General features: G+C 33.7%; 1 non-coding gene and 3 pseudogenes across 2 annotated transcripts; 1 reads left to right on the forward strand and 3 right to left on the reverse strand.

Moving 5' to 3' along the window:
* The first annotated feature begins 1,567 nt into the window (after positions 1–1,567).
* LOC104763403 (F-box/FBD/LRR-repeat protein At1g51370-like) lies at positions 1,568–3,247 on the forward strand (annotated as a pseudogene).
* Positions 3,248–11,183: 7,936 nt separating this feature from the next.
* On the reverse strand, positions 11,184–12,406 carry LOC104763404 (putative F-box/LRR-repeat protein 9 pseudogene; annotated as a pseudogene).
* Positions 12,407–14,132: 1,726 nt separating this feature from the next.
* LOC147922941 (uncharacterized) lies at positions 14,133–19,303 on the reverse strand (annotated as a pseudogene). Its single transcript, XR_015589122.1, has 6 exons — positions 18,884–19,303; positions 17,835–18,787; positions 17,145–17,748; positions 16,382–17,091; positions 15,299–16,272; positions 14,133–15,194 (listed from the first exon to the last, which is right to left on the reverse strand). The product of XR_015589122.1 is annotated as an uncharacterized LOC147922941 (transcript).
* A 2,376-nt stretch (positions 19,304–21,679) lies between these two features.
* On the reverse strand, positions 21,680–24,151 carry LOC104761257 (replication protein A 70 kDa DNA-binding subunit B). The gene is made up of 9 exons (XR_015588276.1): positions 24,026–24,151; positions 23,692–23,869; positions 23,494–23,590; positions 23,284–23,408; positions 23,105–23,189; positions 22,888–23,017; positions 22,606–22,799; positions 22,415–22,538; positions 21,680–22,337 (listed from the first exon to the last, which is right to left on the reverse strand). It is a non-coding gene; the product is annotated as a replication protein A 70 kDa DNA-binding subunit B (transcript).
* Between the last annotated feature and the right edge of the window lie 1,305 nt (positions 24,152–25,456).

Genomic DNA, 25,456 nt, shown 5'->3' on the forward strand with positions numbered 1-25,456 from the left:
TCTGAACAGAATAGTGCATTTCCGGACATGTCCAAATGGATGTTTGGTTCTTTCTTGGTTGAATGGTTTATATAATCCGATATGTTTTTGCATTGGACCAAATTTATCTTCGGGATATATCAGTCTAGACCGGAGAAAACAAGTTGGTCCAATTTAATTAGAAGCCAATTAAATCAATGAGGAACACAACACACCGTTTCATCAACACACCAACGAAAGAGATAAAACGTCAAAGGGAAAGGAGTCGAAAAGGCGAATTCAAAGGCGCCATTAAATCTCAGAGTGTTATTAGGGTTCTATAAGCTTAGCTAGATGAGTGTGGAGGGTTTGATACTTTGATCTGCCGTTCTAATTAAACTCCATTCCGGTACGTTCTTCTTCCTCTTCTCGTTGCTTGATTTTGAAAGTGTATGATTTTAGTCAATCTTCAGAAATCCTTGAAAAACCCTAACTTAACCTAAGCTAGGGTTTTTTGTGAATTCTATCTATGTGGGAACTTTTTATAAAAGCATCCAGCTTTACTTTTGATATGCAAGAAGCCTAGTGTTTCGTATGACTCAGTAACTGATTCGAATCTGTAATGCAGATTAGTTGCGTGAAGAGATAAAATGGTGATGGGTAGACAAAATAAGAGGGAAAACGGCTAATTCCCCCCTGAACGTTGCTTTAAAATTTGAATTTTCTATATGAACTATCGAAATCAAACCAAAACCATTAAATCAACGTCATTTTAAGAATAGACAGTTGAACCCCCGACCTCTAATACTTACGACTAACCAGAAAACCAGCTGAACTACCATAACTTTTTATTAAATATGAAATGGATAAAAAAATATATCTAAGACAACGCAGAAATTATAAAAGAAAAGAAAACCCTTTTCTCTGCTTTTGTTTTCTCTTCTCCGATAACATTGCGACTGTGACTGTTGATTTTTCATGGATTGGATCAAGAATTGGGATTTTTTGTTAGTTTAGATCAAAATTGATTAAAATCCTGTATAAAATCCGATCCTTAATAGCTGAACTTAATTTTATATAAAAAAAAATTGTAACTGAAATTGAATTGGGTGATAAATATCTCAGCTCTTGACATCCTAATTTGAAATTAACCTCTGCAGTTGATATATGACATCCTAATTTGAAATTAAGAAAACTTAATCTTCATAAATATCCCAATTGTTGAAGACGCGGCGAAAGAAGTGCGTAGAAACAAGAAAACGAAGATCGGGGGGGGGGGGGGAGAAGAAAAGATAAGCTTTTATTTTTCTTAGTTTTTTAACTTGCATCGTGTAAGTATATACACATTTGTAAATGTACTATTTGTTACTATAGTTCAGCTGCTAAATCGCCTGCTCACGTGCGTTAGAGTTCTATGGTTCGATCCTTGAGTTTTTGAAATTTATTTTACTTCAGTTTTTTTCTTAAAACAATAAAACAACGTCGTTTAAGGGTCCAAAGTGGCATCCAGTCATCATATATTAACGGAACAATAACACTGTTACTCGATTTGATGATTTTGGCTTGATTTCGATAGTTCATGTGGAAAATTCAAATTTTAGCTAAGTTAATGTAGTTTTAGGCACACTCCAAAGATTTGTGTATGAATACGATAAAGCAACTAAGTTCAGGGGGGAATTAGCCGTTTGCCAGAACCTTTGATATCTGAAATACTTTGTTGTCTTTCTACCAAAGATGCTGTCAGAACAAGCCTTTTGTCCACAAGATGGAGAAATCTGTGGCGATGGGTTCCTGATTTGGACTTAAGAGTCAGATTCATTTTCCAAGTCCAATTTTGATGCCTTTGTGAGTTTCGTTGAAAGGTTTCTTGTTTCCCACAGGGACAGGGAATTATGGATACGCAAACTCCGGCTATGTTTTGGTTTCCGTCATCATCGTCCTATCTATGTTCTCACGTCATGGATTGATGTTTTGACTACGTGTAGGATTCAGCATCTTGATGTTTGTTTTTGTAGCGATCATGACATACAGGTGCCCCTGAATTTATATACCTGTGAGACACTGGTACACTTACTACTCTGCGATGTCTCCTTAAGTAATGCTGAGTTTGTTTCCTTACCTTGTATGAAGATGATGCATCTAGTAGATAATACCTATCCTAACAAGACCACGTTGCAGAAACTTATCTCAGGCTCTCCAATTCTGAAAGATTTAACCATCACTAGATCTTGGAATGATGATGATAACACAACTGTTTTACAACTGCGCTCTCATACACTAAAGAGAGTCGATATTGATGAGCTCACTCAAGTTGTGATTGATGCACCTCTACTCCAGTCTTTGAAAGCTATGGTCTCCTCAACAAAGAACTTTCTCGTTAATTTGGGATCCTCTGCCAAACTAGATATTGATTACTTAGGCTGTGGGACATGCAGTAGCAGCATGATTCATGACATCATCACCGACATGTCGAGGGTCAGGGAGCTAGTAATTGGCAATGCTATTTGGAAGGTATACATCTCAACTTTTGAGCCTCTCTCTCTCTCTCTATATATATATATATGAATATTCTTCCACGAAAGTTTCTCACCATAACGTTCGTTTTTACTTGTTAACTTCTGTTACCAGGAAATCTTTCAATACTCGAAATCAGAACCAGCATTGCTTCAGTTCCGTGACCTATCCCGTCTGAATGTTCAATTTTCTAAATCTGATATTGAATTATTGCCACTCTTTCTTGAAAGCTGCCCAAAACTAGAAACTTTAGTAATGGTGATAAATAATTGTAACCCTCTGATTTATGCCATATTGTTTGTGAAAATCTTTTGTGTATATTTCTTCTTTAGTCAACTTGTTTTCTTCTCTTTTTGCAGAAATTGGTTAAGGACGGATCCATGCGTGGTAAGAAGGAGAAAGAACCAAAGGTGATGTTTTCATCAGTGCCCTGGTGTTTGGTATCATCGCTTAAGTTTGTGGAATGGAAACGTTCGATCTCAGGGTATGAAGGAGAAACAGAGCTAGTAAGATACTTCTTGAAGAATTCAAAAGTCCTGGAGAAATTAAGGCTCGATATATATTATACCGAAAAGGCTAAGTGTGCCTTCCTTCAAGAACTCCTTACAATGCCAAGATGCTCTAGTGTTTGTGAAATTCATTGCTCTCTAATTCCTAAAGATAACTATCGTTGAACATTTCGTTAAAGAAGGTTGATCTTTTGGTCGTTAAATTAGTTGATATTAGGTATTAGGCTCTAAGCCACAAGCAAATAAGATATTAGTCTTATTTATGTTAATTGGTGGTTGCTACGCATGTAACAATCATTACCAGCTTTATTTCATATTTGATGGATATCTGTTGTGTATATGTTATTTTTGCTTAGCTGTTGGGTTGTTAAAGAATTTGATAAGGTTGCAAGCTATGTGTTCTTTTTAGTACCTTTGCATTGCATCTAAGAATCATCTTTTTCAAACTTTCGTTTTCAATTTGCTTATCTATGGTTGCTAAAGGGAAATCGAAACTGGCTTGTTCCAGAGGGTACTTGAGTCGGAGATTTAAGGAAGATAGGATAAGCCAATTACCAGATCCTCTCATTTGTCAGGCTCTTTCTCATCTTTCCATAGAGGACAGTGTTAACACAAGCGTTTTGTCAACCAGATGTATACGGCTCTGGCTTTGGGTTCCTTGTTTGGAACTAACTCCTGGAGAATTCACATCAGTATAGTCTTGATAATGACAAAGCCATAGTCCTCATCTTTGAATTTATATTTGGCCAATTGACATGACAAACCAAAACTGACTGTTGGATCATCAAATGGGTAACCATCAGCAGTTGAATCCTTGGGGCGTCTCAAATATTTGATCGTCTCAAGACAAAGCTTCTCTAGATTCCCGACAGGGTCAAGGTTTCGAGACGTTCAAGGTGAGGACAACCATCATGAATGGCTTTTATTTCCAAACAAATATTATGAGTTTATTTCCCAAGTCTTGGAAACTCAAATTCTAATATGTGAATGAGGGCATAAAAATGAATGTGTACTATATAACTCCTACATGGAAGAAGGTCAAGACGCGCACTAATATTGCAGCCTTCATTAATGCCAATCAGGATTACAATAATGTACCACTTGAAGATTTCAGTTTCAGTGCTATATTTGTTAGGACCCCTAACCCATTAAGAAAAGCTACCGAGTATGTAAGCTTTTTACGATGTTGAAGTTGTTCTCAGTGTGATCAGGGATGTCTAAGTACTAGCTGGTTCAGTCTTTTGAATGGGGTTAGCTTGGACTTTGATACGTTTAAGTTGTGAGTTTAGAATAAAGCCAAAGAAAGAGACAAATGTTCTTTATTAGTAGCGACAAAGAGTAACAAGTTGAGAGAATGCTCGGAGTCTCTCCCCTCCCTTTACAAAAGTATTCTGATTCTTTTATGCCTACTCTCTTACCCCCCCTGTCGCTTAAGTACTACTACCCAACCCTACTGATCCTTTGTCTCTACACCAAAGAGCAGTTGAGACCACAATGCCGTAGGACAGTGACATTATTATTATTATTAAACTAGAGTAATCTCTCCAAAAGGCCTACTACTTCCTCTTGGACCTACTGGATCCTGTTATTGGGCTATTAGCCACTTGTTGGGCTTCTCTTCTTCCTCTCGTACTGATATAGAATAGGAGGATGTTGCTCCTCATATTTATCATTACCCCTCCCTTTGAAATTCACCTTGTCTTCAAGGTTGAAGAGTGGAAATTGCCCCTTGATTGTGTTGACCCATTCCCAAGAACACTCGTAGTCAGGGAGTCCTTTCCACTTGATCAAAACTTCAGCTTGGCCCGAACGAGGGTTCGTCCGTGTTCCCAACACAGCTTCTGGTTCTGCTTCAAGGACCGCATCTGATATTGTATTATTGTCACTCTTTCTTGAGAGCTGCCCAAAACTAGAATCTTTAGTAATGGTAATGAACAACTGTAACCCTTTGATATTTGCATATTGTTTGTGAAAATATTTTGTCTATATTTCTCTAGTCAATTTGTTTTCTTCTGTTTTTGCAGGAATTGGTTACGGGCCGATCCATGCGTGGTAAGAAGGTGAAAGAACCAAAGGTGATGTTTTCAACAGTGCCCCAGTGTTTGGTATCATCGCTCAAGTTTGTGGAATGGAAATGTTCAATCGCAGGGTATGAAGGAGAAGCAGAGCTAGTAAGATACTTCTTGAAGAATTCAAAAATCCTGGAGAAATTAAGGCTCGATATATACTATACCGAAAAGGCCAAGATGCCTTCCTGAAAGAACTCCTTACAATGCCAAGATGCTCTAGTGTTTGTAAAGTTCATTGCTCTGTGATTCCTAGAGATAAATTTCGTTGAACATTTCGTTTGAAAGGTTGATCTTTTGGTCGTTAAATTAGTTGATTTAGATATTAGGGTCTGACCCACAAGCAAATATTGCAGTTTTAGTCTTTCTTATGTTACTTGGTGGTTGCTACTCATCTTACAATCATTACCAGCTTTATCTCATATTTGATGGATATCTCCACAAATTGTTCAAGCACTAATTAGGCCTTTGTGTATATGTTTTTTTGCTAGCTGTTGGCTTGTTAAAGAATTTGATTAGGTTGCAAGCTATGTGTCCCTTTTTGTACCTTTGCATTGCATCTAAAATCGTCTCTTTTCAAACTTTCGTTTTCAATTTTGCTTATCTTTGGTTAAGTTTTCTACATAAGAAAAGACAATGGTTGCTAAAGGGAAATCGTAACAGGCTTGTTCCAGAGGGTACTTGAGTCGGAGATTTAAGTAAGATAGGATCAGCCAAATTCTTTGATTTGATTCTTTGATTTGCCAAATTCTTTCTCATCTTCCATCTTCCACATAGGACATTGTTAAGACAAGCGTTTTTTCAACCAGATGGACAAGTCTCTGGCTTTGGATTCTTGTTTGGAACTGACTCCGGAAGTATTCACATCAGTAAATATAAATAAAAACTACCTAACTTATGAACATATATAAGTGTTAGTTAAAAAAACACAACCACCAAAGTAAAAACTTACTCTAAGTTCAAAATATTTATAGGATAAAAAGTTATGATAAAGAGACACAGCCCTAAATAACATATTTAAAATTAATTGAATATTTTATGTTACTTTAATCATTTCAAAAACCTATATTAATGCAGCAAAATCCATACTGACATAAGAACATCACCATCAGTATCCTCTCAAAATGGGGTTTCAAATAATATTTTAATATATATATTTTATATAATTTAAATTTTATTTGTTTTCAAAAAATCAACCAATAAAATTATGTACAAGTTAAAAAAGGTTTGAAGTGTTTTTAAAGATCTGGACAAAGACCTTGTGTCTCATTCTCCTCACATTTTTTAACCTTTTAGTTTTTTATTAGCTTGACATCGATTGGCGGTTATCTTGTTTGTTCTGTTCTGCAGATAACAGTCTACACGATTTGGCAGGAACGTAATGGTCGGAAACATGGAGAGCTACCGAAGACTGCCCCACACCTCATTCACCATATCGACAAACATATGAGAAATCAACTCTTGGCAATGGTTTACTCACCTGGCTAGGCACTAGATATTGATTCTATAGTCCGTTGAACTCTGTTTAAAGACTTTAAAAAAATGGATGTACAAGTTGTACCAATGTATTTTTGTTTTGAATATAAATAATTTAACATTACATTCAAAAACAAAAGAAAAAAGACATGGATTGGCGTATGACTTATATGTTGTCAATACAACTTGTCATCATTACATTCTTGACACTGATCCAATCCCCTACTTAAAAATGGATGTGTACTACATAACTCCTACTAGGAAGAAGTTCAAGACGTACAGCCTTTATGAGCAATCATGATTATAATAATGCACTGTTTGGAGATTTCAATTTTACAGTCTCAAAGGTGATTGAACGCATGTCCCTAATGGTATACATGTCAGGACCCCCGAGCCATCCAAGGAAAAATTATGAGACTAAACTACTTATGTTGTTAAAGTTATTCTCGAAGTGATCAAGGATCTCTAGATTATAACTGCTCTAGTCTTTTAGAGGAGGTTAGGTACGTTGGACATATGACTTTAGAATGTTTTTTAAACCCATTGCTTTGACTCTGATTGAGTTGGGTTATATAATGAAGGATGACATTTTCTTTTCTTTTCTTTTCATTTTGTTCACAACTACATGAGTCGCTTGTTTAATTTTATAAACTAGAAGATAAAAACAAAAAAAATGGAACCTCAATATGTAAACTCGACAAAGTGTTTCTATAGTCTGGCTTTGCATTCTCAAGCGGTCACGCAAAGCTCACTCTCTGCTCTCCCCGCGTATGAAAGTCAACATAAATATTGAAACTAGTTTATATGCTTACACGCGCTGATATATACAGATGCGTAAAGTGCAAAATAAACTTTACATGGAAGAATAGTACGCACATAGTTCACTAAAGTAATATCTCTATAAACTTATTTAAACAATATTGTTAGAAATTTAATCATATCATGTGGCAGATTGTAAAAAATGTCATTACATTTTAATTAATTTAATAAGTATTGATTTACAAAATAATAAAATAATAATTTAAAAATTATTCAACAGATTCCATTTATTGTTTCATAAACTTTAGGAAAGGGTAACAAACTATTTAGAATAATTATAAAACTTAATTTTATTTATAAAACTTAATTTTATTTATAAAACTAAAATTAAATATATGCATCCCTATATCATTTAATAATTACTTATTTTAAAACTAAGATACAACATTGCTTATATTTTAAAAATATAAAATATTAGATCAAATTTATTAAACATTTTTTTTGCACTGCACATAAACGCAGTGACATTTTATTAAAGTTTAATAAATCAAAAATATTATATTTTATTCAATATAGTATATACAACTAAAAAATAATCAAAAAGTTAAATCGAGATTTTAAAACACGACCGCGCTTCAATACAGGTTTGTTTTATTTGTGGAAAAAAAAACGGGTTTTTGTTTTATTTTTTTGGAATTTACAAAATTTATATGATTCACGGATTTGAACATTGTATCATACACCGAAGACGAGTTGAAATCAGAGTATGAAACTAAGTAAATGAAATGTAAAATTTTATAAAATGTATAGAGTAAATTAAATAAAACTTCTATTATTATTTTATAACTAACAAATTACATTAAAGTTTACGCAAACATTTTCCCATCATGTAAAGCACGGATAACTATCTATTTATGAGTTTATTTCCCAATTCTTGGAAACTAAAATTCAAATATGTGAATGAGGTCATAAAAATGGATGCCTACTACGTAACTCCTACATGGAAGAACCTCAAGTCGCGCAATAAGATTGTAGCCTTCATTGATGCCAATCGGGATTAATTACAATAATGCACCACATGGAGATTTCAGTTTTACAGTCCCAAAGGTGGTGGAAGACATTGTCTCTAGTGGTATTTTTTTCAGGACCCCTAACAATCCAAGGAAAGCTTCTGAGTATGCAAGCTTCTTATGATGTTGAAGTTGTTCTTAGTGTGATCAGGAATGTCTAAGTACTAGCTGGTTCAGTCTTTTGAATAGGGTTAGCTTGGACTTCTCACTTTATAATGCTTTTAAAACCCATCGCTTTGACTATGATTGAGTTGTTATTATATAATGAAGAATGACATTTTTCTTCTATTTTCATTATGTTCACAATCCAATCACAGTCAACCCAATGGGTATAAAAAACATTCTCAAATCATAATTCCAATCTAGCCCCTTTCAAAAAAGTAAACCAGCTAGAACATAGAAATTCATGATTATTCTGATTTCCGAGAACAACATCAGAAGCTTAAACACAATAGATTTCTTTGGATGCGCTTGGGGGTCTCGACAAGTATATCACTAGGGATAATGTCTTCTATACTCTTTGGGACAGTAAAACTGAATTCTCCAAGCTGCGCATTATTGTAATTCTGATAGGCTGCAATCTTAGTGTGTGCGTGTCTATAACTTATTTCCAATACGAGTTTTGTAGTTTACATCTATTTTTATGCCCTCGTTCACATATTTGAATATGAATTTCCAAGACTGCAAAACTGACTATTGCGTCATCATTATTATTATAATTAACGGAAGGGAGGCTTTTTAACATCAATGTATTCAGATTTGAACAAGACATGCATGCAAGTTTTAGAGACTCTTAATAATTAAATTTCTGAAACCTTAGGTCTTTAAACAGTAGAAGTTGTACAACTGCTTGAGAAAATCCCTGAATGTTAAATATCAGAGTACATTACAACTGTAAGGTCATTGTGCATTGGTAGGTTCTCACCGAGTTTCTCGGAATAAAAATAAATAAAAAAGAAAAAATAATAATATTTCAATAAAAATTAAGGAAAATCGATTCTCAAGGTTTCTCATGAGAAGAATGGATCTCGAGTTTCTCATATGATTAGAATTCTTTTAAATTCAAATCATGGTGATCGAGTTTGATTACTATTATAATAAATCGTACTTACGAGGAATCAAACAACTACGTTATGTTTTAGTTTTGGATTTTTCATTATTATCATTTTTTTTTATGGTTTTTCTTTTAAAAACTTTTCTTCTATCATCATTTGACTTAGAATTTAATTTTTCTTTAAATGTTTTTAGTTTTTACGTATATGTGCAATATTGTTATATTATTTTATATTTGTAAAAATATATTCACGACTAGCGCTTAAGTAATTTAGAACACTGGTAACAATTTGAAAACATATAATCTAACAATCTCACCCGACACACATATCTTATCAGTTAAACCAACGACAGTACTCGATTTGCTTGCGAGTGTTAAGGATAGAATTAAAAGAGAACCTGTCGGCGATGTAGGTTAGGAGAGAATCGCTCCAAGTCCCCAATAGTGATCTGACATGGCCTCAAGATCGACCACCTTTGGTTCGAGGTGATGTCGCCACATCGATGGGTCTTTAGAGACATGTCGCCACGGTCTGCACACCTTCAGAGCGTTGTCTAGTATCTAAGTCACGCTGAGACGTTGCGGAATCGAAGACGTGAAATCCGTCAGACCCGCCTAGTTTCGGCTATCCGCCTTTCATCAACGGTGGCATGGAAGTAGAAGACGGCGAAGTCATTTCTGAGGATCAAATGTCAAATCTGTGAAATAAGAAATTCAAGTGGGTTTAGACTTTAGACCTTAGATTGTTCGTAGATTTTAAGTGGTTTTTTGGATTTCGACTTTCCAAAGAAAAAAAAGATTTATTACCCAGTCAAGATTTCATATAATTTATTACCCATTCAAGATTTCATATAATTTATTACCCATTCAAGATTTCATATAATTTATTACCTATTCAAGATTTTGCATTTGTAGATTCCTCCCTATAAAGGTTATGAAATCTGACTTTTAGACTTTTTACTATTTATTGGAAAAAAAAAAACATAACCCCAGTTTTATAAGTTTGTTTTATCAACTTGCCACTTGTTTTTCTCCTTTATTTTTTATTTACTTACAAACTGATAAAAACTAACATATGTATATGAAAAACAACAATCGAATACCAAATAGCAAAAGTCAAAAAATATTCATGACCTTCCTTGAAACTTTTGGCTTAGAGTTGACATTCGTTATTCAGTTTGCTAGGATTCAAGTTATTCTGATTTTGGATTATTTCAGATTTCCGAAAATAGCTTTATTAATTAGGGACTGAATTTTGTTTTGGTACGATTTGTTTTGGACCAAAAGCTTATAAGAAATTAAACATAAGTAATTAATATTATAGATTTATTAGTATATTTAAATTTTCTTATATGTATATCTAACAAAATTATTGATCTTTAATGAATTTCAGTCAAATGGTTCATGTTTATACATATAAGTCGGATTTGTCTTAAACCATTTGATTTATGAATTTTTGATGCGGAGTTAATTTCGTTTGGTAGTTTTGATCAACCCCTATTTCGGCTTTGGTTTTGGGTTTGGTTTCCAATTTGGTCCTCGTAGTATCACATACGTACAGTATTTTTAATGTTGGGTCAATCAAGCTTACTCTAACAAGGAATTTACACGATAAAAATCTACTCTGAAGTTTAAAAGACCAAAGAAACAACACATGTCTATCGAAACTACGTACTGAAAAGAGGGCACGAACGAACGAGTTAATTCATTAATTACAAGCCTAGAGACACTTGTCATCATTGCATTTTTCACAATGACCTAATCCGCTTATCCTTATCTAGTCACAAGACGAGTCGTGCGTACGTTGTAGACGACGTACATACTCACCCCTGCGATATAAGGATCTCACAACTTTGATCTTCTCGGAATAACGCTTCTCCAAATCAGCAACAAGTATAACATTGAAGTACACGCTTCCCCCGCGTAACTCAAGATGTTCCAAGTTCGGACAGTTGTCAAATATGGCTTTTAAGCCGGTTTTGGAAAATCCGTTCCCAAAAAGCTGGAGGTGGCAAAGACCGGGCATTGTTTTAGCGATCGCTAGAGCAACCTCATCACCACTTTTTACGTAACTATTGCCGTATACCTTCAACGTTCTCAGATTAGGACAAGACTGACCTACACCTTTCAAAAGCTCTTCTTCGATAAGCCGGAATGAAAACTCAACTTCTTCAAGCAATGGGAGTTTTACGACTGCTTCCAAAATCCCTCTTGTCGTTATTCCAAGGAAGTCGACAACTCTAAGGCGTCTCAGATTACTTGATCTACAAATACTTACAATACAGAGTTATAACATGATTTGATCATGAGAGCAACAGATTAAAATGCAAAAATTTCATTCATAGAATCTTTCCAATTATATTTATCAAACTAGACTAGAAGTAAAAATTATTCATGAGTTACTCGCAGAACATATACCACCAAGTAAACCTTATTGAACACTGCGAAATAGAATGCACTTAAAATGCTGAACCGTTCAACAAATTTTTGACCTCTTAAACTTGCAAAGCAAGTAATAGTAATTAAATGTTTCAAGTGATGGGAAGAAACAGTTATAAATTATAATCTTGATAATCCTCACAATTTAGGGGCAAATCATATCACTTAAACTATTAATGAAAAACTAGAAGATATATTTAATCAAGTCAAGGTCAATTAATCAAAATATTTCAAGAAGAAATTTGCATAAAACCCTAGAAACCTGTTGGCGGTGTAAGTGAGGAGAGAATCGCTCCCTATGTCCACAAAGTTGATCTCCAGCAAGCCGCCAGAGCTGAGATCGATGGCTTGACGGTACATGGCCTGGAGATCGTAGAACCGGGTTCTTGGGAGCAGCAAGTCGATTTTACGCCACATCCAGGGGTCTCTAGAGACTCGTCGCCACGATCTACACACTTTCTGAGCGATGCCGAGTATCTCTTCCACACTAAGACGGAGCAGAATCGAAGACATTAACTCCGGTGGAAGCTCCGCCCAGTTTATGTATTTTCCGTTCTTCATCGGCATGCCCTGATGCACACAAAGCTATCCAAACAATGGTTTAGAGTATCCAATTTTTAGAAGCATATTATTTTAGACAAATAATTTTTGGCTTTTTATAAAAAAAAGTTATATATATTATAAAATACTATGATTTAACCCGTGGTATACGGCGAGCCAATTTTTTTTTAAAAAAAATTAAATTAACAGAAAGTTATATTGTATGTTGTAGTGTTTTTGACCATGTCTATAATGTTTTTAATTCTCATTTTGTGTTTTCGGGATATCGTTGGTATAAATCTATTGACTATCTAAAAGTACATAATAATTTGAAAGTATGTTCTTAATAAATAGATGGTATTCTTAATAAATAGATGGTCTCCTAAGTATATTAAAGTATAATATAATAGTGTGGATTGTAATCTAAGTTAGATTGTCATATATTTTATATTTAGAAAATAGTTTTAGACTACTTAAAATTTGAAATTGTTACATTAAACTATATAGTTCATATGTTATGATATGAACATGTTGATACTGTTTAGGAAATCTATTACTTGGTTTATAATTAAAATTTTCACTTAATTTGGTTGTAACGAGAAAGTATATATAATATCATAACACATAAACATCTAATAATATATATACTATAATTTATTTTGAATTTGTTTTTGGATTCTTACCCAATAACATTTTTGGATATGGGAATTAGATATGTTGAGGCCCATTTTGGATTGTGAAGCCCATAATTATCTGATATTATGAGAAGTCAAGTAGAAAAAAAAAAAAAAAAAAAAAAAATCGGTGTCTTCTCTAGTTCTAGATCTATGTGATACTCTTCATGGGCGATTCACAAGAACTTACATAATGACGATCTACGATTTACAATCAGATGTAACGATGAAAACGAGAAGGTATTCTTTATTCAAATTTGCCATTTACATATATTTTGATATTCTACCTCAATGGGATTTTCGATTTTGATTGCCATATTTTTCATCTGCAATTTCGTGTTTATAAACTCGCGTCTGTGTCACAATCAATCCTGCAATTTTGTGTTTCTAAACACGTCTAGTTATAATTTCAATGATGACTGTTACTTCTTTAAGGAGTAAGTCTCAGTTTTACTTAATCGATTAATCTTCTCGTCTGTAACAGTATTTCTCGCTATGAGTCTGTTCAAGTCCGTCAAATATAATTTAGAGAGTCAATCAAGGTTGAAGATTGTGGTGAGAAGATTAGATATTTATCCTAATCTTAGAGTCAGATATTCCATTATTTTGTTTTGTTTTCATCTTGCATTTTGCTAACCGAATATACATTTAACCCATAGTTATTTTACTTGGTGAACCTGATAAACAAAAATTGCTAAATTTGGGGCAAATACAGTAAGCGAGAGTCATAATTTAGGCAATAAAAAAAGTTCTTAGAGACTCTTATCGTTTGATGTTCTCTTTCTTTTGTCATTTATAGAAATGATAACATCTGACTGTATGTTTATAACAGGTTTAAAACTACTAATAAATGGTGGAGTCCGGTTGAAAATTCCTAAAAAAGTTAAGAGTCTTTCAAACCCTATCTTTTTGATAACAATTTTTACTTCTTTATATATTTCAGAAAACATAAAATGCTCTATTTGTTGTGCAGGTAAATCCGGAACTGAACTTGCTTTCCAGCAATAAGGAATTTGTAGCATTGTACGCATACAATGAATAAGGTAAGTACGGCAAGGCAAGGTAAGTTTTTATTATCTTCTCGATTATTGTAGTTAAAGTTAGTATGAATTTAGAAAAAATGTATATTACGTAATTTCTTTTGAATTATTCTTTGCAAATAACAAAACAACCAAATTAACTAATAACCAAAAAACCAAATTTAAACAATAAAGATATATTTCTGTTTTTTTCGTTCACGATTAAGAGAAGATCACAAAAAAATGACAAAAGCAACTAACAATTCAATTTGAGTATTTCTGCTAAACTCCGTCCATGTAGAAGAACACCGTTTTGTTCACGAATAAGAGAAGAACACCTAAAATTTTGAAAGATTGTACCAATTGTAACATACTAAAATATTCAATTTCCTTCTTTCTGCTAAACTCCTTCCATGTTAGATATCTACAGTGGAAACATTAATCATGTTAACATACCTCCGCTTCCCAATCACCAATTTTGTGAAGGTATTAAATAAAAGAAAACATAGCATACCTCTTAAACTTAGGAGTCGATAGGTGGAGACAACATCTTTATTACTCCAAATTCTGAAATACCTCTTTCATGACTTTCTATATTTTCTTCTCTGTTGACAATTAAAATCTTCAATCTTTTCTTTGAAGTAACCCTAGATAAAGCCACATATAGCTGACCATGCAAAAATACTGGTTTTGGCAAATACAGTCCCACCTTCTCTAGTGATTGGTCTTGACTTTTGTTTATAGTCATGGCAAATGCAACAGTTAGTGGAAACTGTCTGCGACGCATTTTGAAAGGCAGCTTCGTATCTGATGGAGTCAAATCAATCTTAGGAATCAATACAATTTTACCTGCTCTATCTCTTGTAATTACTCTTGCTTCGAGAACATGATTAGCTATCTGTGTTATTTGAAGTCTTGTTCCATTACAAAGCCCACCCTTTGTATCTATGTTACGAAGCAACATAACCGGAGCCCCAACTTTCAATCGTAAACTATGATGTGGCAAACCAGACATCTTGATACTGTTTAGGAAATCAATGGTAATCACAAGATTAGATAGAGAATCCGAATCGGTAGGGTCAATGCTATCAGCGCTTAAATATATTCTCTCTTCACCTGCGGTTAATTAGAACAGAAAATTGATGGTAAACCTTTTCCATTTGACAACATTATATATTATATTACTAAAGATATTTAACACCAATGATAAGAACACTTACTATTCAACTTCTCAAGCATATATTGATTGATTGTGTTGACATCATCGTAGGTTGGTGCTAAAATGGCTTTGGTTTGATAGACTTTGCATCATTGTTTGCTTCCAACAACGCTAGATTCCCATAAATCTCCATACTGATTGCATGTATTGGATTATGAGCTTCTTTAATCAGAAATTCCTCTGGAATATCAATGACAGCCTCACCATCGTTACGTTCAGAAATCCTACCATCTCCAACAGCTAATAGCCAATCTGAAAATTCTTTAATGTCCTTAGCTTGATCAACACTCAAATTGTTGGAAAACAAACACATGTTCTTAGTTAACTTCCGAACTTTACAATGGTCCCAAATATAAGAAGCATTTAGTGCTGACATTACTATCTCTGCCCGACCCGCACCATTGATCACAGGAAGCACTTGCCTGAAGTCACTTCCAAAGACAACAACCTTTCCTGCAAAAACTTTATTGTCTACGTTCCCCATAATATCAGTAAAGCTTCTATCTAAAGACTCAAAACTATACTTGCTCATCATTGGTGCTTCATCCCATAGCGCAGTCCGACCACTTTCCAATAACAACGAAGCAATGTCAATTGATGCCACATTAAGAAGAATCATTCCTCTAGACCTTAAAGCAGCTGAGAGTGTCTTCCACATAAAAGTTTTACCAGTTCCTCCGAAGCCATAAACAAAAAACACGCCTCCTAAATTCTTTAAAACAGCCTCAGTTATATCGTTGTATATACCTCTCTGTTCTGATGTCATCATCTCTATCCATTCATCATGATGTTCTTTCAAATAATCTTGGTTATACCTCATCTCATCAACAATCAAGCGGTTTGAATTATCTGTACCTTCTCTGGTTGGCTGTGGGAAATTATCGATTTCCATAAGGGATCCTCCATTAAACAACATAACTTTTTCTATCTCTTATAGAGTATAGTTCTTGATATCAGATTCTGATAAATTAAGATATGAATAGAAAGAAATTATAATATACTGAGAGTTATTGACTTATTTTAAGAACATAAACTGTATAATGTTAAATTCAAGAGTAGATATGGGGAAGTTTAGTAATCAAACCTGGATTGTTATATTCCTCTTGCTTCTTTTTCTCAATACCTTCTGCTAACAGCTCCCACGTTTCGTTCCAAACATGTTTTGGTCTAGACAGAGAATCAGAAAATAGCATCATTGAAAAAAAGTTTCTCAAATAGTCACTGAAACACCATTGACTTGCTTCGACCAGACTGTCAATAAAAATTTGATCATCATTTAGAATACCACGTGCAAAGCAGGCTTCTTTGTAAGAAGGATAGAGTACACCATTGAATGTTTTTATGTCTTCATAACATGTTGGTCCCTTCACAATGTTAAGTAGAACTCTTAAATAGTATTCAGCTTCTAGTCTCCGTGGAACATAGTTGATTCGGCCCAAAGAAAATCCTCTTGCCCTCTTTTTCCACCGCTTATTATTTCCATCCCATGTAAAATAAGTAGGTATTTGCGCATAGGTAAGCTCTCTAGCATATTTTCCATCTTTGCCAACAGCATTTATTCGATTCAAAGTCAGATAAGCCAAAAACATAGAATCTTGATTCGCTACTCGTTCCAACACCTCATCTATATCATCGTCTTCATCAAAATAAGCAGGTTGCTTTCCTTCATCATGAAAAGATAGCCTTTGTACTGATGTTGTTCTATATTGGATTGGGAACATAAAGATCCTCCAAATAGCCTCTGAAGCTGAGACGTACCTAAAATTTATTTCAAACAAATACCGTCGTTACAAACTTAGGATATAAAAAGATAATTGCATTAATGTGTAAAATATTATAATACTGACCTGCAATCAAACCAATCTTTGATTTCATTTTTATTTTTCTCACTTTGAGTAGAATCTTCTCCTGCCATTGTATTATTCGTAGTATCTGTTTGAGTCGGAGTAACCGGGTCAACAACAAAAACAACACGATCTGGACCTTTGTTCATATATTTGAACAAAGATTTGATAGAACCCATTTGATTGCACCACTCCACGTTGATATGAGCTCTATAGCGAACTGATAACTTGGCATTGTAAGGGACAACATACCTACTATCACACTTGATACCATTCTTTTCAATAAATAGTTTAGATTGACGCCTCCGGTAAACAGGATATCCATCAGTACCAACCCTTGTGATGTCTTCATGTTTCTTAGGGTATAGCTTAGAACACTTCCCATCCACCATACATGGAGAGCTCGTATTAGCTGCACCACATGGACCATGAATCATACAATCTTTAATCACTTCATAAAGCTCAGGGTCTTTTCCACTATCTGGAATCTCAGCACAAATCATTTCGTCTATATCATCAGCTGTTGGCAGTTTACTTTTCTGGTCCATGAATAAGAGTATATGTGCATGTGGAAGACCTATTTTCTGAAATTCAATAGTGTACATAGCTGCAAATATACAATATTCTACTAAGTAACATACAAATCTATAATTTAAAAATACTGGAAGAAAGCGAATCATGATATGAAATTACCTGCAACTGTCTTGCCAAGGATATTCCTTTCTGTTAAATCTTGCATTAGAGAATCCAACTTGATTTTGAAAATCCTAGCAACGATGTCAGGTCTATCTTCGGACGTCAACCCCCGCTCTGATACATATCTAGTTATCTCTGGCCATTTAGGATTGCACGTAAACGTAATAAATAAGTCAGGGAAACCATAGTGTTTACATATGGCCATAGCATCGTAGTAGCTTTGAACCATGTACCGAGGTCCACTAGTGAAGGAAGTGGGAATATTAATTTGAGTCCCTTGTTGGCTCATAGTTGTGTTTCCTGATTGAGCAGCTTCTTTTATGTTGTTGTAGTTCTCGCATCACTTCTTTGACTGATTGAACTTTATAAAATTCAACCTATTTGTTGCAATGGTTGTGTAAGCATCACACAAAAATTGTTGGAATAGCCTCTTTGACTGTAGAAGCGTATGACACTCATTATCCCTCTCTTGAATCCGAAATGCGAACCACTGTCTCATACTAATACACTCCTTTTTCTTCTTGGTGTTGTTTGCTCCTTTAAAACATTTTTCGATGCCAGGTCTGAAACCATCTTCACCATAACAAAGAATTAGGGGATATTGTAGTGCCAAATATGAGATATGAACTTCACTTATCCTCTTTAGGTGACCAGTAGACTTTTCCTCTATAACTACATCACGTGAAGACATTTCTCTGTGAAAATCACCGGGTATTAGTGCAGCAACCTCTGATGCTGTAGGTATACCATAAGTTCTCCCATCAACTCCAACACGGTCAGCAACAATTCTCATATGAAAAGGTTGTTCTTGGTCTGTTTGAAACCTATCTTTTGTTGTCCTGAAGTTCTTCACATACGGATTAACGTCATTCAACATTTTTATTAATGCTTCGATGATTTCCTTCTTTAGTTTTGGTTTTCCATATTCAGTTTCTGAGTTTTTACACTTACTGTGGACAATAAAACCCAAATAGTTAAACTTTACACGTAGTTGATAGAAGAATAATTAAACCAACTTATAATTTATGAAATATGAGTTAACTTACTTTATAACACTTGCGCGGTTATCCACTTCATTTTCTGTGTCAACTATATATAGTTGTGAGTACTTAGCAAAATCACCCTCATCTGGCTTCAAACTACCTATTCGATGATAGTTTCCTCCTTGCAAACGAAACATATTTGGTCCATGACCTTTTGGAATAGATCGATCAATCTTTCCACCAAGAGAAGTCATAGCAAATATCATATTATAAAGTCTGATATGTTGTCGGAAATTCCTGCTAAGAGCATCATTACCATTAAGTAGCCTTCGAAGAACATCACGTGATTCTTTTAAAAAGGGCAGTTTAACTGTCCCTTGACCACAACAAAGACTAAACACTGGATCTTTTTGTCTCCGTCTCTTGTTTAAACGTTCTTCATACCACATCAATGCATTACAATACTTACACTTGTAGGTTGGATCGCCATGATCAAGATAACCTAGGATTAAAATAGATGATGTTATTTTGTAATATAAAGCATACAGACAAAGATATAAAATTTGTTTGTATAATGTTAACCCGATTGGATTTCTTTTGACGTAGACTTGGTCTTTTTTTTAGTATAGCCACGTGATGATTTCTTTACTTCTGCGACTCCCATATTATCCTTTGTTTTCTCACACGACTGGTGTAGGCTTTCCAAACGCGTAGATAGGAAACTATTGTTTTGTTCTGCATTGGATCCTGATACATTTAAATCTACTCCCTCATGGCTTTCATTATCAGTTTATATGTCATCATCAGTATTATAGTAGTAAGTTTGATCTTCAACATCTTCTTCAGATAAACAGTCGTCGTCTTCTCCTCCCAATGGTTCCTCTTCATTACTACTTGTGTCATTGTTTTCTTCCATTATTTCATCATATGGACCTATTATAGAAATTTATTTTAATCAATATGAGAATGTGATGTAAAATGGCAGACAATTCGAAAGACTGGGATTTTAGCACGTACCCTTTAAATAATTGTGAGGAAGAAGCATTTGTGAATTCTTTTGCCAAATTTCTAGTTGGCAAGTCCTTGATATATGGAACATAATGTGATTGTTGATGTTTGCTTATAGACGGAGTAGTATATGTACTTTGATGATTAGCTGGAGAAAAAAACAACTTTCAACACTAAAAGCATATATGTTTTTTTCTGTTCATGGGTTGAAGTGCATAACATAGAACATAAAATGGTAACTCACTTTCTGATGCAGATTCTTGCAGTGGACACCTTCGTCCATAAGAGGTGGGCAAATTGGTGATGTTTCTAAGTACATCACTGGCGTCGTTATGAGATATTGACGTGACCGTTGACTATGGAGTTTCTCCTGAACAAAAACGTAGTACATTGTAAGTCATGTTTTTCAAATAAAAGTTTGTTAATTCGTAATACATATATAATTTAAATACATGAAAATATATAAACACATTACAAGATTTACCTGTAGGTGTTAGCCATGGCTTAAATGAATCTGAAGAGAGTTTACTTAAAGTCAAGTGAATGGATCCTGTTTCAAAATTTTCAGTGATGTAAGTGCGATGTTTTATTTCGGGTTTTAATAAGAACTGGTGTGTAGGATCAATTCAATATATCTATAATATAGTTTTAACTAACCATTATTGGCAACTGCATGATTATGTGATGGTGAAAGGTAATTTTCATCTTGGATCGTTTGATTATTGGTAAGATTTGTGAAGACTCTGTTGAAAGCTGACGTAAGAGGTACACTCACATTTCCCTCTGATTGTAGTATGGGTGAGATTTCTCATCCTTGTATGGTGGTTTCCTTGCGGGTTCTTTTGGTTGAATTTCCAGAATTGAGCAAATTTGCATCAGTGAAATCATGTTTTTTCTTCATGTTTATGTTCGTATAATTCTTTGAACCCTAAAATGGATTTGCTTCCTCTTACCTAGGTAATGTGTTTTATATATATTTAAAGTGATCTTATGGAAGGTATTATAGTAATTGATATTGTGATTTTGAAGAAGATAACACACCTATTTTAAATGGATATATTGGCACAAGATCTTTATGGAATATTCATGTTTTCCTTCTAGAAACAGAAAATAATTTCAGAGTGTAACTCTTTCATTGATTTAGGAAATTATTAACTGTAATTGGCTTATTTTAGGAGATTAATGCTAATGTATTAATAATGTGATATTTAGAATGTGAGGTATAATTTTATTACATTAATCGTGTTTGTTTTTTTATTATTTAGCACAGATTCATTGCGCATATTGATGTCACATTATGCCAAGGAGTTTGGCTTTTTGGTAATTATATGTAATCTAGATATACATTTTCTAAAATATCACATCTTTTTATTTAATTGAAATTTTCGTATTATGCTAATTGGTAGGTTATGTTGGAGGAGATATAGCTAATCTGTTGAAGTTCTGACTGGCTAAGATGTTGGAGTTCTGACTCGCTAATTTCCAAACTCAAGTAAGTACATGACCGTTTTCAGTAGTTAGCATATCTTATATATAAAATTCTAATCACTTAGCCAGGAATGAGAATTATTATAAGTAATTACCGATAATATTATAAAATACCTGTTAGTATATTAAAACTACATAAAAATAACCCAATTACAGTTAGAATCATATACAGAATTTGCAATCTAGTTATTTACGTTTATACAATAATTACTGAAATTTGAATATTTTTATTCATTTTATTTTCATTAAGGTAAATGACTGCATAAGATTAATTTCAGTAAAAATACTTCAAAAAGGTGGAATTTTATTGAATATATATTAAAATACATGGCTTACAAACCATTCTTATTGATAAATAGAAGGAGAAAGTCACTCCAAACGAAAACTGACAACAACTATTAGAAAACACAACTTCGGATCACTCCTACTTCTCAACCTTGATGTTAACTCCTTTCATTTTCTTCAAATCCACCTCCGTCTCATTGATCTTCTCACCAACACACTTCTTTCCCACATCATTCTCCACGTCCTCAGTAGTACCCTTTTTCACGTTGTTTTCTTGAAAGGTAAGGGTAGCAGTATCACGATTAACTATGTCTTCAGGATTCTCCATGGGTTTGACACAGACCTTTTTGGAAGAAGATCCTTGTTCACTTCCATCAACATTACATGCATAAACACGCTTTGATGAGGGTGTACTTGAATCAGTACTTCCACTATAAGTTAATGCAAGTGGAACCTGTAAAGACCAAAGATTCAGTAACGTAAACTCTATATTAACCTGCAGTTAGTACAACTATATGTTTACCTGATCACCAGATCCAATCGAAGCTGAGTTGACAATGTCAGCTGAATCTTCAGTGACTTGTTCGGCCAGTAGTCCATCTTTAGAGAGTAATTTGGTTACCCTGTAAGAATCCTTTCCATCCCAAATGTTTTCTCGCTCCACACATACCAGGAATGCAAATGTCTTGCCAACCAAGTTCTTGATTGGTTCTGGAATAGATTCAGGATCTGCAATATGTTGGTTGTATAAAATATAGTTAGTAAAAAAAGACATAAGATACATGAAAGAAGGTTTTATAGTAGCGACAATACCTCATCAAATGAGCCACCAAGAATACTCGGTGCAGACTCTCCAATGATTTCAGAAGCGATGCTATCAAACAAAAGGAATTTTGTTTCTCCAGTATTGTCCATGACTTTCACATAAATCATGTACCTGCAAAATATATTTAGTTCTTTCTGTCCTGAAAGTAAATTCATTTTAGAAATGTAAAATAACTAACCTAGCAATGACATTTGTGACAACGGTCTTGCATTTGTCACACCAAAATTTGGGTTTCTTGGTAACTCCATTGACAGCATTGACAGCTGCATGGATGTGGTTAACTTTCTTGTTGCAGTTACGGCAACTAAAGTAATATCATGCCCAGTCAGTGTCAATTGCATAGATAGTGCACATTATTCTTATTTTGCCAACCTTGAAACAGTAAAATATTTATTAAATAAAAACTATGGGTTAAATTTTGTTGGGAATGATAAACACATTTTGTAAAGTAGATACAAACCTCAACAGAATCCAACAACAACGCAATGGTTTTCCTTGGATATTGATTAAGGTCCTCCTCGTTTACAGCCATAATCTGGAACCTTGGGATTGCCTCACGAAATGCTAGTGACAGACCATCAGCAGGCAGCCTGTGTGTAAACACAATTCATATGCAATTTTTTTCAGCATTATATATAAGTCATATGTGGGAATATCTAATATTTGTAATGGCTTACGCTTTGATGAAAGCATCGACTTCAGGCCAGGCTGGATTGAGGTGAAGTTGTGAAGCGTCAAAAGAGTTAGCAACAGTCTTTATCCCTGTATGTGTGATTGTTTCTTGAATGAGTGATATTAATATAAACAATAGTATAAGTGATATATAGATAAATCCAAAGTGAAGATAGATTATTACCTTTGTAGGTTTTGATTTTGGCAAACCTGAGGACGCAAACAACAATGTCACCGTTAGCATCATTGATGGCTCTATAAACTTGCTCAGCGAATCCACCCCACAAGGTACATGCCATTCTCTCATCACTATTACATATCACTTGTTAAACAATTTACAATAATGATAGAAACAAAAATAACAAAATTACTGAAAATATTGATAAAATCTAACTTCTCATCTCGCAACTCAAATTCGAGTTTCTGATTTGGTTTGTTGTTAACTTCAAGGGGCTCTATCTCACCAATGTTTACAACTTGTCCAACCACATCTAAACGTGGATTTAAGAAAAGTAATTAGAATTTTTTTTGCAACTGTGTTGCTTGAAACACAATGTAATAAAAAGTGATAAGTCATGTATATAGTACTAACCAATCAACATGTTGGGATTCAGTTCACCACTGAGAATCTTCTGAAACTTGGCCAAGCTTAAGAAGTTGGAATCCGGTTTTGGATCACTTCTCGTAACCATAGTCCCGTTTACAAAATTCATCTTGTAAAGATGATTTATGGGACGAAATTGTCCATTCGCATGTGTTAAAGAAAAAGTCTATGAATTTCCACTCACCAACAGCTAGGTGGTTCACGTAACGTGTAACCAAGTCTTTTTTGACTGAGGCATGGATTTTCATTCCCTGAAATGATTAAAATAGAGAATCATAAGATGCATGCCATACATAAAATGTATACTACATAAATTACTTACAGTTTCATCAGCCATAATTAATTCTAGGGGTTCTCCAGTACGCCACTTATGCAGGACCTTAACTTGAACTCTCCATGCTGTCTTGTACGGACGGATATCTCGCATTAATGCAAATGATGCAGCCATTTCTCTCGATTAGTGGTTGGATATGCAGGATGTAGGTTTTAACTGTGAGTGTTGGTATGTTATTGTTCGTGAATATAGTATTTATAGATTCCAATATGCTTGATGACCAAGGCTATTGTAATCGTTGTATTAATTCAAAGCGAGATTACAATAATCTCTGTGTTATTAAGACAGTGATTTTGCCCTTCAACATTAGTTTCCAAATAATCTATATAGAGAATTAAAAGTTTGGCTTGGTTGTAAAGTTTTGTATTTGTTTGGGAATTTGAATTAAGTGGGATAACATTTATGCATTTGATTACACGTTTTAGGAATATAGGATGTTAAATGATTGTACTATTGAGATTTGTAGAGATTATAGGAATCAAATGTGAGAGATTATGGCATTAAAATATAAATGTATTGGTCGATTTCTCAAATTATAGTAATTTAGTGCATTGAATGTTTAGGGACGAAGGTCGATTTCTCAAATTTTAGTAATTTAATGCATTGAATGTTTAGGGACCAAGACAGTAAAATATAATTTATATGTGATGGTCGATTCTCCATTTTAAGTAAGTAAGTGCATTGAATGTTTAGAGACCAATATTGTAAATAAGCAACAATAAAAGGGTAGAAACAAAAATGTACTTCAAAAATGTATATATAGATTTTATTATGATTAAATTTTATTGGACAAATTGTTTTACATATGTTTGTGGCTTTAAGTTAATCAAATATTTCTTATGTTAAAAATATATATATTGCGTGTTGTTGATAGACTTATTAGTGAAGTTTTGATTTCGAACAAAATATAAAACGATTACAAAAAAAATTCAAAAGAATATAGTTTTACGATTACTTTTTTTCTTCTACAAACTGTATATATGTATTTGGGTATCCCTCTATAATAAAACGGAAGTACACAACATTTTTATAGGTTACAGATTAAGTTTTATATTATTTGTATAGTCTGGATTTATTGTTTCCAAAAATCTTAAAGAGAATATTTAAAAAAATCATTTGATATCATCTAACTTACCATATTAATTTTTTTTATTAAATTATTCATCAAATAAAATCCTTTGATGTCTAACTTAACATAATAATTTGTTAATTATCATTATACTTCACCTCTTATTTTTATATATGAGTCTAATTTTGTGAAACAAATAAATTATCATATCAATTATTATAATTAAAAAATAGTTTTTTTCCGGATATACCATAAGTTGAATTTTAAAAAACAAACATAAATGATTCAATCGATAAAATACTCAAATTTTATTAATATTATTCTTTAAAAATAATATCTATTAAATTAAA

This window comes from Camelina sativa, chromosome 18 (assembly GCF_030686135.1).
Source record: "Camelina sativa cultivar CO46 ecotype springtype chromosome 18, ASM3068613v1".
NCBI classification, from domain to species: domain Eukaryota; kingdom Viridiplantae; phylum Streptophyta; class Magnoliopsida; order Brassicales; family Brassicaceae; genus Camelina; species Camelina sativa.